The 14180-nt window shown below is 36.1% G+C and overlaps 1 protein-coding gene across 7 annotated transcripts in view; it reads right to left on the reverse strand.

The window, feature by feature from the left end:
* The window catches only part of PCDH7 (protocadherin 7), a 447041-nt gene that overhangs the window by 311017 nt on the left and 121844 nt on the right, over nt 1–14180 (reverse strand). The gene's annotated exons all lie outside the window — the stretch shown is intronic.

Consider the following 14180-nt stretch of genomic DNA (forward strand, 5'->3'; position numbering starts at 1 on the left):
GGAAAAATGAAAAAGGAAGGAATGAACTTTGCTACAGAAATCTTACAAAATGCCTAAAAATCACCATTAAATATGCCAGAACTATGATAAATGCACATTAAAAACATAATTATGCAGAGAACTACTGATGATATAGTATCTGTACTGTACTGTATTTTTTGGATCACATGGTCGTTTATACAAAACACTTCAAATTTTAAAGTATATTAAGAGATGCTACCTGCAAAGTTTTATGTTTAAGTAAAATTTCAGATTGCCACTGCTACACTCACTGTAACTATTTTAGAAAGCAGTTGATGTGAGAAGGTAATATGACCGCACGATTGCACAAGTTCACGTTTACAGTGTATGTATATAATCCATTTATATACAATTAACTAGATGCACATTTTATGGGAGTGAAGATAATATTGCTCACTAAAGACAGAGCAGGCATAAGGCAAGGTACTTTATTAAATACATATTAACGGCAGCAAAATGGAAAGAGGGTTGCATTTTTCTCTTGAAAATTGTTTTAAAGTAATGTGGTACTTTCGTTGGTGTCGACTCTGAATCTCATGCTCCCATTGATATTTTACTCAATTTAAAGTTGCAATAGTAGTAGGAAATATGAACAAAGTAATACAGGAAAGGTGGAAGAGGAGTTTGAGTGAGGAGTCAGGGTTCAAATGGAAAAACTGTAAAATATATAATGTCATTCTCCAAAATGAAATAAAAATTGTACTATAATTAATTGCAAAACTCCTCTGTAGCATTAAAATCCACTATAAGAGCAACTTAGAATCATGATTCGCAGCAATAATTATTTCCATCTAGTAATTTCTAATATTATTATTATGTATTATATAATTACTATAATTTCTTATTTTGCAATATGACATAATAAATATAATGAATGTGCGTGAGTATGTGTGCCCAGTTGCTCAGTCGTGTCTGACTCTTTGCGACCCACCAGCGTCCTCTGTCCATGAGATTTTCCAGGGAAGAAAACAGGAGCAGGTTGCCATTTCTTTCTCTGGGATATCTTACCGACCCAGGGATTGAACCCACATCTCTTATGTCTCCTGCATTGGCAAGTGGATTCTTTATCCGTACACCACCTCGGAAGTCCAATATAATGAATATATTATAATATATAATAAAATATATTAATTGTTATGATTAGAAATAATAATTCTAAATTATTTTCATCTAAATTTCAGCTAATAATTTCCCTCATACTTTAGAAAAAGGTTCAGTAAACCATCTATGATATATACGGACACATTCCAAGGTCACTGGGTTGGCTGAAGGAATGATCATTTAACAGCATACTGTTCACATTTGCATTGTGTCTTTGTCTATGTGCAGACAAACAAAACATTTTGGAAAGTCATACATTAATGCACGTGGGTGTGGGCAATAGTTCCTTCACAGGACAGCTGGATGCATCCCATAAAGATGTTTCCGCCAAATGTTTATTCTAGAGCCTTCTGGTGTGAAGCACAGGGAGGCCTGCAGCACAGCTAGTTGGAAGCAGCCCCTAATGCAGAAGGGAGAGCTCAGTGTACTGGTAACAAGTTCTCACTCCCGGCTCGCTCTTTGAGCAAGCGGGGAAAAGGCTACATACACCGTTTGCCATTCTACCACACGGAAAAGGGGGGCAAAAGCACAGTCTGATAGTAGCAGTGTAAATTATCAACAAGCGTAAATAGTATTCATTTGCCTCTGCATTCTTGTCTTTTTAAAACCTGATCTCTACACAAAGAACTGGGAGGTTAAACACACACACACACTCATCCCACATATTTTGAATAATAAAATAGAGTTGTGCATATGTTCTTACCAAAAAAAAATATAGTTCTTGACCTAAGGCAATTTCTTCTCAGGTGACGTTTGGCAAAATCTGGAAGTATTTTTAATTTTCACAACTTGAGTGGTACTATTGGCATCTAATGGATGTGTAGCAAGGATGCTACTAAACATCCTACAATGCACAAGACAGTCAGCCGCAAACGAATTATCTGGTCAAAAATGCCAATAGTGCCGAGGCTAAAAAACCCTTTTTTAGATATAATCAGACATGTTCAGTTCAGTTCAGGTCGGTTGCTCAGTCGTGTCCAACTCTTTGCGCCCCCATGGACTGCAGCATGCCAGGCTTCTAGGAGTTCATCACCAACCCTTGGAGCCTACTCAAACTCATGTTCATCCAACCATCTCATCCTCTGTCGTCCCCTTCTCCACCCACCTTCAGTCTTTCCTAGCATCAGGGTCTTTTCCAATGAGTCAGTTCTTCACATCAGGTGGCCAAAATACTGAGTTTCAGCTTCAGCATCAGTCCTTCAATGAATATTCAGGACTGATCTCCTTTAGGATGGACTGGTTGGATCTCCTGGCAGTCCAAGGGACTCTCAAGAGTCTTCTCCAACACCACAGTTCAAAAGCATAAATTCTTCAGGGCTCAGCTTCCTTTATAGTCCAACTCTCACATCCATACATGATTATATAGCTATATATACAGACATGTAGCTATCACTATTTAAGTCAAAATTTAGTGTGTTGATAAATGTTATATCTGCAAATTAAAGATAATTCTAAGATGAAAATTCATTTTAAAAAATACAGCATTTCTAAAGCACTTTTTATAGCATGGAGTCAATTGCCCATTTTATGATATTCAATTAAGAATAGATGGTAAATCATCCCAGTCCACTTTAACTTTATGCAGAACTAGTTTTTCCCTTTAAAAAATAGATTTTTAGAGCGGTATTGGGTTCACTGAACAGAAAAATTGAAAAAAAAGCAGAACATAAATTACAGAGATTTTCCATGTACCTCGAGTCCTACACACAAACACACGTGTTGTGCATACACGCACATGTGCACACACTCACACACACCTCCCCCACTATCAACATCCCCCACCAGAGTGGTACTTTTGTTACAACCAATGACCATACATTAACACATCATTATTACTAGAATCAATAGGTTACCTTAATGTTTACTCTTGATGTTATATATTCCATGGGTTTGGACAAATTTATAATAGCATATTCATCATTAAAGGATCACAAAGACTAGTGTCATTGCACTAAAAATCCTCTCTGCTCTACCTATTTGTAATTATTTCCTGTGTTTTTAACTTTTAAACACATCACAAAGTAAGTGGTATAGTTTCATAATGAATTTGTATATTGATTCAACGCATTGTAAGACTAGAATAGGGTTTACTGAAAGAACTGTAACTTCAACTCCACAAATGATAACAAATTAATAAACATTAAACAAGTATCCTACCGATTTTTGAAGTTACATTTCTGCATCAAAATAAACATCTTACACTAACATTCAAAGTAAATGTAAGACACAATATTTTCATCCATCTGAAAAGGCTTAACCTCCTGTTAAAAGAACCAATACGCTTTTAGTGTGTTTCACCTTTTGAGACCAATGTGTAATAAAACCCTCAAATTAAGTTGATTGCATTTTAGCTTAGATAAACTAATAGCACAATTAGAGCACCACATAATTTACTATTACTGCTCCAAGGGAAATCACTTAAGTATTTAAGCTCTTTAGAAGGACTTCACTGATAAAGTAATGACTATCTACAAAACTCCCCCGAAGATTAGTCGTACTGATGCCCATGGTAGGTGAAAAGATGGTTGGGGGTATGGCATGGATATTACACATCCTAAGATGTACTTTAGGATATCTGCTGTGTCTTTCCCTCAATTCCCCTCAAATTGTAGAAAAAGGGTGCCCTGACTAGTCCCACCTGACTTTAATTATATGCAACACAATTTGAATGACTATATCTTAGTCATTAGATATATTAATTTGCACTTTTTTTCAATATTCCCCACCACATCCCAGAACTAGTTTGTTTATTTTGTTAATATGTAAATTGACATGTGCTCAAATTCTTTTTGAAACAATATTTACACACATATTATAGATTATACAATTTCTGTGAGTACTTGATTTTCTTTCCAAATACTTTAATTCAACATCTACCTTAGAACAACTATGAAAGGCTCTAAAAATGTTAGGAAAGGCCAAGTACGAAATAGAAAAGAGGCAATAAAAGTCCACACTTACATATCTGAACCTACAGAGTTCATAGATGGTTTTTAGAATGTAACTATTTGAAAAGCTTATTATTCTGGTAATTATAGCTAAGTATATATGAAAAGAATTAAATTGCTGATCATATTTTTTATTTAGTCCTATAGCAACAATTTAGCAATGATAAGGTAAGTTTTTCAGTTTTGGGTAATACTATAAGACTTTGGAAAACTCTATACAAATTGTTGATTTTTTAGAACATATTGTTCATGCTTAATTTATATGTGTTTATTTAGTAAGAGTGAATAAACATGCTCACATCCTACCTATAAAACTCCAGTGCTTGGGAACCATCCACAATGTAGACTCAAAATGAGCCACATATGTAAATAAACTGATTTTCCCAACTTTTCAGCTGAGAAAATTCCTGGACATTGAAGACAAGAGAACCATATTTTAGTGGAAAATAGAATTTGGTTGTCAAGGTTATTTATTTGCTTCTGGACACTATGATTTATTTTATAACAGACACCTGCAAGAAAATTATCACTGTGAATTTCTGCCTGAGGTTTTGAAAGAATTTTAAATGCTTAGGCACAGAGTTTGTCTTTTTTTTTTTCCACTAAGAGAAAATGCAGTGGTAAACTCATTTAAATGGATTCTTGTGCTGATAAGAGGCTATTCTAATCTTGATGAAAAGGTAAATTGCAATCTCAGCCCAAATAAACCACAAATCTCTAAAGAAGAAAATCTAAGGGGCTGCAGAAGCAAGCCTCTTTAGATTATGTGTTAAAATTAACTTGAGTAGGTTTTCCTTTGTTTGTTTGCCTCATGTCTAACAGAACACAGGATGAAAAAAGTGAAGATACAAATCAGAAAGCCTGACAGTCTTTGAAAATGATTGCTACATCCTCAATTGGAAGAATTATGTCTAGTTTATTTAAAGTCTTCAGTCCTCTCATAATGGATGGTGGGTTTGGGTTCCCTTGTGGCTCAGTTAGTAAAGAATCCGCCTGCACTGTAGGAGACCTGGCTTCAATCCCTGGGTTGGGAAGATTCCCTGGAGAAGGGAATGGCTACCCACTCCAGTATCCTGGCCTGGAGACTCCCAAAAGAGTTGAAAACAACTGAGTGACTTTCACTTTCACTTTTAAAAGGGTAGGTAGAAATAAGATACAGTATATAGTGAAGCAGACATTTACAAACTGTTTGCTAACTATGTTCAAGTTCTTTAAAAAACAAAAAACTATTCACTTATTTATTCAGTAAACATTACTTGAATCCCTAACTTATGCCAGTATTTAACATGTCCGGGCCTATAGCACTGAATGAGATGACATCATCTCTTCTCTCACAAAAGGATAAGCAGGATGTGATAGATAATAAATGTATAAGTAAGCAAATTATCAGGGAGAAGTGAGTACTGTGAAAATAAAAAAATGAAGTACTATGGTAATTACTACAGGTACACTTCCAATGTCTCCATGCTGCCCTCTCTCATGATTCATCCTCTACATAACCTTCACAATCACCTGCTAAATCATCAATTTCATGTGTTACATTCCTGCCAAAATTCTTTAATCACCTCCTATAGGACATAGTCTAATATCTATGGTATTTCAGATCCTCAAAACCTGTCTTCCTCACCCCTTCCCCTTCCAACCTCACATTCTGTGCAAAGCGTACCATGTCACATTGTACATCACTTTCATTTATCCATTCATACATCCACCCATTCAAGAAGATAATCACTGGGACGCCTGTACGTGCTGTTGATACAAATCAATATCCATGGCCCCTTCCTTATAAGCTCTAAACTCTGGTATGGAAAACAGATCCCACAAAGAAACTACCAATTGCAAATGTGAAAAGTGTTTCAAAAGAGAAGAACGTGATATCATCAGAATTAATAAAAAGGGATATGATCCTCAGAAGAAATGACAATTGAGCACCTATTGGCATGTATCTTTATATGTTTTAATTAGGTGTTTTTATGTGTTCAGTAAACTTTTGCACTCCTCAAGGGCAGGTTATTTCTGGGTTTCCAATGGAAAAGGAAATGGCAACCCACTCCAGTATTCTTGCCTGGAGAATCCCATGGTTGGAGGAGCCTGGTGGGCTACAGTCCACGGGGTCGCAAAGAGTCGGACACGACTGCGCGACTTCAGTTTCACTCTATATTGGCTTCCCAGGTGGCGCTAGTGGTAAAGCACCTGCATGCCAATGCAGGAGACATAAGAAACGTGGGTTCGATTCCTGGGTCAGGAAAATCCCCTGGAGGGGGGCCTGGCAACCCACTCTGGGATCCTTGCCTGAAGAATCCCATGGACAGAGAAGCCTGGAGGGCTACAGCCCACAGGGTTGCAGAGTTGGACATGATGGAAGGGACTTAGCATAAATGTATACAAAATTACAAATGATACAAGAATTATTTTCAATGGGTCTATATCTTCTCCTAACCTATTTTAGATAGCTGAGATTATTGCAAAAGCAGAGGAAAAAACCCCTTCGTTTTTATTGTTGCTAAGTTTATTTTTCATATCTAACTCTCCTCTCATCCTCACTCCAATTCACATGACCAATGGCCTTTGCCTTTTTCCCTCCAAGCTTATGAAATTCTGATCTCAGGCTTTGCACACTTAAAAAAAAAAAAAAAAAAGACATTTACTTGTTGACACCTCCCCTATGGTAAAGGTCTTAAATGTACAGATAGGAAGATTTTCTGTCTGGCAATAGAAAACTCTAGAGAATTTAACACTTGTTGCATCCTTTTTTGTGGGTAGTAACATCTCCTTTGTATGTGCTCTATTCATCCCCAGATGTTAGGCAAGATCCACTGAAAATTATAAGGAGACAAAGACAAGTCAGAGTTAGATAACTCGACCTGGCCTAGTGTGGAATTTGTTTATAGTTTTATATTTCTGGGTATATGTATTATTTTACATTTTCACCTATTCAGGAGGTAACTCCAAACACACATTTAGAGGTCAAACACTCAAGCTGTCACCCATTTCCATTTATTTGTGTTTAATGCTTAAGGCTGAAAATGTTTCAGTAAGATCATAAAATCACATCATGTCAGAAAAGCAACTTTCTTAGAATGGCTGGAGGGTAATGTTTTGGATAGATTAAACTAAAACATCATATCAAGAAAGTTGCTGGCCTGCAAAACATAATGTTCTTTTTAACTAGGAAGATAGAGCCCAGAGCTGCAGAACAAGAATGGCAGAGACATTTAATTTTTTCATGTATAAACAATTTAGCGCTCTGAACTCATTATATCATGATGAAATTTGAGAAATAATTTTTCCATACGTAAGCCTCTGGAAAAAAAATCTTGCTATGAAGAACGTTGTGAAATCTTAAAGTAAAATATATGACTTCTTTTATTGTCTTCATTTGTGCCTATCAATCGAAGATCATTATCTTGAAAAGAACCAAATTTTATCCAGAAATTTAATGTTTCTGTCTCCGATTTAATTTTATCCTTTTTGGAGTATATTAGAGGTATTCTAAAGTATTCTTGACAGGTACAGAACTTCAGTGTATACATATCAAGATCAGTTGCATTTATTTAAATACTATACACTTATGTTTTAAATATACTTTTTAGCTGTCATTTTAAATGCTTTAGCAAAGGAATTTGAATTTCCAAAAACTGGATCCTTATGCATGGCAGTGTTTCTCTGTATATGAGAAAGCAAACTCCTGATTTTGCAGATAAAAAGGCCCAAAGAAGTTATATGAGAGCAACTGTATGTCCTTTTACAGCTAGAAGTTGGCTTTACACATTCCACGACTCATAAATAAACAGAAGAGTTCTGTGAACTATATGCAGATGGCTGGGTCTACACTGGGAGCCTTTTGTGATGACTTTGGTTTGATTCCCTGTTTTGCCATCTCTTAAAATATCTGCAAAAAAAAAATTTTTGCTCCGCTCCTTAGAAATAGGACAAGTAAAATCCTGTAACTTGAGAATTTGCTCTCTGCTTTGTTGGGGCTTTATAAAGCTTGGAGAAATCCATTTTTCCTCCTCATTATTGTTCACATAAAAATATTTGCCTCTATAAAAAGACTTTGTGTTTTAAATATTCATTATTATATTTGTAAAAGATAACACAATAACAGAAGTACAATGAGAGAGGCGAATCTACAAGGTGGTAGAAGGAAATAATAAGCCAAAGAGTGGGAAAAAAATCCCACAAACCACATAAAGGAAGATGTGAGATCAGCCACTTAAGTAAGCAAGTTTAAGGTTACCACTCTGGCGCTGAGCAGAAATGTGCCTGCCAAGCCCAAATGAAAAAAGGAGTGGGAAGAATAAGGGCATTTGACAGAGCAAGGCGGGGAGACAAGGTACCAAAGTCAAGTGGAAACACTAAGACAGCAGTTATGGATCTTTTTTTTTTTTTTTCACCTGATTATGACACAGAAATTCTAGTAGGCTGGTAAGAATATTAGATATTAAAAAAAAGAACTAAAAAAATATGCATACAGTGCATTGTGCATGCTCGGTCGCTTTAGCCGTGTCCAACTCTTTGTGACCCCATGGACTGTAGCCTACCGGGCTCCTCTGTCCATGAGAATCTCTAGGCAAGAATACTGGAGTGAGTTACCATGCCCTCCTCCAGGGGATCTTCCTTACCCAGGGATTGAACCCATGTCTCCTACATTGCAGGTGGATTCCTTACCCAATGAGCCACTTGGGAAGCTCATGCATACTATAGTATTTATCGTTTAAATGTTGCAACTATCTCCATTCTCCAAACACACTTATAATATGTACACAAATACACACACACACAAATTCATCTCACCATTACTGCTATAGCAAGAATCATTTGCTTAGCTAATCACAAATCTTTCTCAACAGCAAAGCCTAAGGGCTTTGGCAATGTAAAAAGTATTGGCATTTCTCTGATGTATATTCAAAAATCTATATTACAATTCAATTCAGCATGCATGAGTCAGCAATAGATATACTGTATCTTTAAAAAGACATGAAGGTTTCCAGTCAAACCTTTTAAAGCTTTACAAATAACATTTCAAGAGGGTTGAGAATGTGGACTTAGATAGCAGATGGCTTTTAGTACAATACTCCTCCAGGATCCTTTGATTTTATTACTTTTGCTTTTTGATGGTGCTCTTTTCTGGTTTGTTTTGATGACTTTGTGGCCTAATGGACTGAAATCAGACAGCGAAGCTGAAAACCCTTAAGTCCTAATGACAGAGAGTGACTTATTGGGTGACCTTGAGTAAGTGTTACATTTCCCTTATTGTAGTTTCTATGGCAGAAAATAAAAATTACTCGACTGCCTCTCCACCCACCAAGGATGGTCCAAGGAGACCAGAAAGTATTTAACTTGCATAATATGAAATAATAATACTACCTGCTATTTACTAAGCAAGTACATGTGCCAAACACTATTTTAGGTACATAGCATATTTTCTGGCTTTTAATATACACAATCGCCATATAAACTATGAATAGTTAATTTCATTTTACAGAAGAAGAAATGAGGCCCAAGAAGTGAGAGCACTTGAACTTACATCAGCTTCACCGAAATTTCCCTTTTCTTTCCTTTACATGACCTGATCTCTGCTAATGAACAATGATAATTAAAATTAAAATATCTACTAATTAATTTGTCATATTTTATATATAGCACTTATAATACCATATAATTTTGGTGGTGTTGTTGTTCAGTCACTGAGTTGTGTCTGACTCTTTTGCGACCTTATGGACTATAGCTTGCCAGTCTCCTCTGTCCATTGAATTTCCAAGGCAAGAATACTGGAGTGGGTTGCCGTTTCCTTCCCCAGGCAATCTTTCTAACCCAGAGATCGAACCTGCATCTCCTGCAATGGCAGGTGGGTTTTTTACCACTTAGCTACCAGGGAAGCCCATATTATATAATACACAGCAGTTATTACACATATACATAGCATGTACATAAAAGTTATTAATTGGTTATATATTATGGTATATATAACCATATATATATGAATTCACATATATATGAATATATATATGAATATATGAATTCAATGCCATTCAGCACTAGCATTCCATTGTTACTTGATTTTATTCAGTCTGTGTCTATCAGTGTGGCTCAAACCCAGGTCTTCTGCATTGCAAGCAGACTCTTTACCATCTGAACCACCAGGGAAGCCATCAGTCTATTAATCGAAAACAAACACCCTAAAGAAAGGAAGGATGGAAAAACGGAATGAAAGAGAGAAGGCAGTGATGCTCTGTTCCCACAGTCCACAAATTACTATCAGATTTCTGAATGTGAGTGGCGAATTGATTTGCAAGAAGTTTGGTCCCTGCTTTGAGAGTAAAATCCTGAGTGCTACACTTTGTTTATTTGGTGGTCCTTGGTGGAATTATTTTTCCTGTAAATCACTGTTCTGCAATAGAAAATAAGGTCCGCAGTGCTTTACAGTTCCAGGAAGCATATAGAGAGAAGGAATTTGAATTTTCATTAAAAGAGAAAAGGAAGGAAGGTAGGAAGACGGGGATGCAGGAAGGAAGGAAAGAGAAAAGAGAGAATTTGTGCACTGCTTTACCAAAGCCAGGGACTCATTTATTAAATGAGGGCTTTTTTCCAAATGAACCTGCTGATTGATCACTTCCATGTGGTTAAATGTATTTTCTGTTTTTATTTAAAACTGCAAAGAAAAGAAGACCTTTAAAATATGTTAAAAAAAAAAAAGATGGCAATAGGCTAAGATGATGTAAGGAGTTAGACTGGAATGATTACAGCCATTTCTGAAAGCTGAAGTAACAAAAAACTGCCTCATTTCTGTATATCTTCCAGGAGTTAATTCAAGAAAAGGAAGGATCAAATCCTTGACTCTCTTTAAACTCCTAATTCCAGTGCCTGGGGAGAACCACACCTCTATGATTTTTTTCAAAAAAATATGTTTTTCTTTTTTCTTTTTATTCAGCCTGTCATTCATTCAGCAAGGGCCTCAAAGCACATTAGAACATTAATTTATAATACTTATGCATATGTTGTGGAATCCCCTAAGATTTTAAGGACTAACTTGCCAATGGAAAATAGGCCATATGGCGCGCATGGGCGTTCTGAACACAACTGAAGTCCATTATCTCCCCTAGCCCCCAGCCCCAGCATGATGAGGAGGATATTTGGCTAAAATATTTTGGAACCGAAGATGCTCTTGTGGATTGTGGATGCCAAATTGGAACAGAATTGATCTCATATAAGACAGTAATGGATTCAAACATAATAATGTTATACATATTTCTAATCAATTATTTTTAAAGCACGTACTTTGTTTAGTTTCATTTGTAGAGTCATTAACAATAGAGAATTAATTTATAGAAATGGGAGAAAGTAAGTTTTCAATTGGCAAGTATATTTGATTCTACTTATAAAAACAGTACCTTTTCAGGGAAGTCATGAAGCTTATCAGATTGTAAACGAGAAATTGTGTAAACCCTCTTGAGTTTATCAATGTAAAGAACTGATATACATTGGTAAAATGAACCCTACCCTCACTTAAAGACTCTACAGACCCACATTTTTCTTTTTTAGCCTCAATTTTCCATTTTGCTGTTTATTTCATCCTTTGAGTAACACCGCCCCCTTGCATGTCACAGTATGCCATATTTTTTTAATGACTTAACACTCTCCGAGATAAAATGGTGGGCAATTATCTCTGGAATGTTGCAGAAAAGAATTCCTTAGGCCTCTGGCTAGTTGCAGAAGGGCTTACATTAATCACTCTCTCTGCACGCTTGTCTCTTCTTAGTAGTGTCCAATGTCAAGTCAGACAGTCCAGGCAGGGACCTTGATAGAACGTTAAAAGGGCATTACTACACACTGCAGGTGTCCAACAGGAACAAAGTCTTTGACCCTGAGTAATCTTAATAATTTTTGCTCAGGTCTAGTCTAGTGCTTTGGGGCATGTTTGTCCCTGAAATTCCTGTTAGACTACTTACCATACAATTGCTGATCTAGCATTTAAAAAAAAAAATAGTTCTTATATTCCAAGCCACTCTAGACTTGGTGCGTCTGTCACTTGCTACTTTATTTTTGAAAACAGTGGCAGCCAAAAACTAGCTTCCTGTTGTAAAATGTTTTGTGTTTCAAGGAGGGGCCCGGAATGCCCTACTGCGCTAGCCTGTTTGGCTTAAAGTGAGTCAGCTGTAATGAACTCTATGACACTCATCTCACTGAGTGAAGTTCAACAGTGAGTGAACGTGACAACCATTCAAAGTCCCAATAGTGGAAATTATTATACACACAGAATGGGTGTATTCTTCAGGAGACTTTACCTCTAGTATTTGAAACCTGCAGATACTGTAATAACATCGTTTGAAATGATCTGAACCAGTTAGAGCCAGACATTTTTTCTCCCCATTATCATAACCTCCAGGCTACAGGTTTTATCATAAAATTAATTTATTTCTCGATCTACTGATCATGTTTGCAAAACTATTACTCCTCACAATAAACCTTTCGGGAGAGAAATTTAAATTTTCATAAGCCACAATAAAAGTTGCTATGAAAAACTTCACCAACATGTACAGTCTCCCAGGCAGCTTTGGTTCGTCCTTATAAAATAGCAGGGGTTTTCAGTCAAAGAATAATACCTTCCCCTACACTTCCTACTTCTCCCACAATGCTTGATTTTAACTGTTTTTTTCTTAGACAAACACACAAAATATATATACATATAAATCCAGGTGGTTAGTTATATAGTTTTTTATTTCCTATGCTCATTTCCTTTGGAGAATCTTCACAGTCATCCCATAGAACTTGTGCATCTGGCCCTGTATGCATGCATTTTATCCCTATTATCACTAGGAAACCATGCTTTCCATGAAAGTACAGATTATATCTTATTTATCTCCTTTATCTCCATATTATGTGCTACTGCTAAGTCGCTTCAGTAGTGTCTGACTCTGTGTGACCCCACAGACGGCAGCCCACCAGGCTCCTCTGTCCCTGGGATTCTCCAGGCAAGAACACTGGAGTGGGTTGCCATTTCCTTCTCCACCATATTATGTGCAACACCCTATAAATAATAAATGCCCAATAACATGATTAAATGAATAAAACAAGTTAGTTTCATGTTTTGGCTTCTCTATTAACTGAGTCAACCAAATATGAATTATAAATATAGGATTGTGAATTAAGGATTAGAGTAAATTAGCACTGCTAACATCTTCAATTTTTTTGTTTTGGTCCAATAACCATCTAAGTCAAGTGAACATGGCTAAAGTAAAGTAGTAAAATAGAGATTAAAGTAAGGTAGCTGTACTTAATATGAAATAAGGCTTCTTTTTTTATACTTTGTGATTTATGGCCTATGTCTTCTTTGAAACTACTTAGTGCAAGAAAAACACCTAGTTTAATACCTTCCTCCTCCTCCTCCCTTAAAAAAAAAACAAAAAACATTAAGATGTCTTCACATTCATGGATCCATTTAGTACTTACATCACATCATGAAGTAGGTAGAAAAGATAATATTAGTGCCAGTCCTCAGAGGGTGAAATGGAGATACTGATTGTATTTGGGCTGTGAGCTGCCCAAAGTCACACATGATATCTGTTGGTAAAATAAACATTAAAATATCCAAATGCTGGCCTCACGGTCTTACTATGAATCGTTTCCAGTCCTTGCCATAGAGTTTTTCTGATGAGACTCTCAAATAATTGGGTCTCTCAGCCCGTGGGACTCTGGGCTCCCTGAGGATGACATTTTATTGTTAATTAATAAAATTATTACTAAAATTTCCCTCATACAGCCTAGCATTAGCACATAGCAAACCCAAGAAAATGCATATTAAATTAATTTGAAACCTAATAACCAACAAGCCCTCTCAACTGCTCTTCCCATCCTAATGGTTTATTATTATATCTGGCTTTTCTATTCTCATTCTACATGAAATTATACTTCTTAGAGTAATTCTATCAATGGAAATATATAAAACCATTATTTCTAAAATTTAAGTCTTTTAAGAATAAATTAGGATGAAGGTATAAGATTGCTTTGTGTAGTTTTATCAGATCTCTCCAGAATAGTTTGCTAATATGAACCTAATTAGTTATTAACTAATAACTAATATCAATCTAACTAATAAATACTAAATAA

Source organism: Cervus canadensis, chromosome 19, assembly GCF_019320065.1.
Source record: "Cervus canadensis isolate Bull #8, Minnesota chromosome 19, ASM1932006v1, whole genome shotgun sequence".
NCBI lineage: Eukaryota > Metazoa > Chordata > Mammalia > Artiodactyla > Cervidae > Cervus > Cervus canadensis.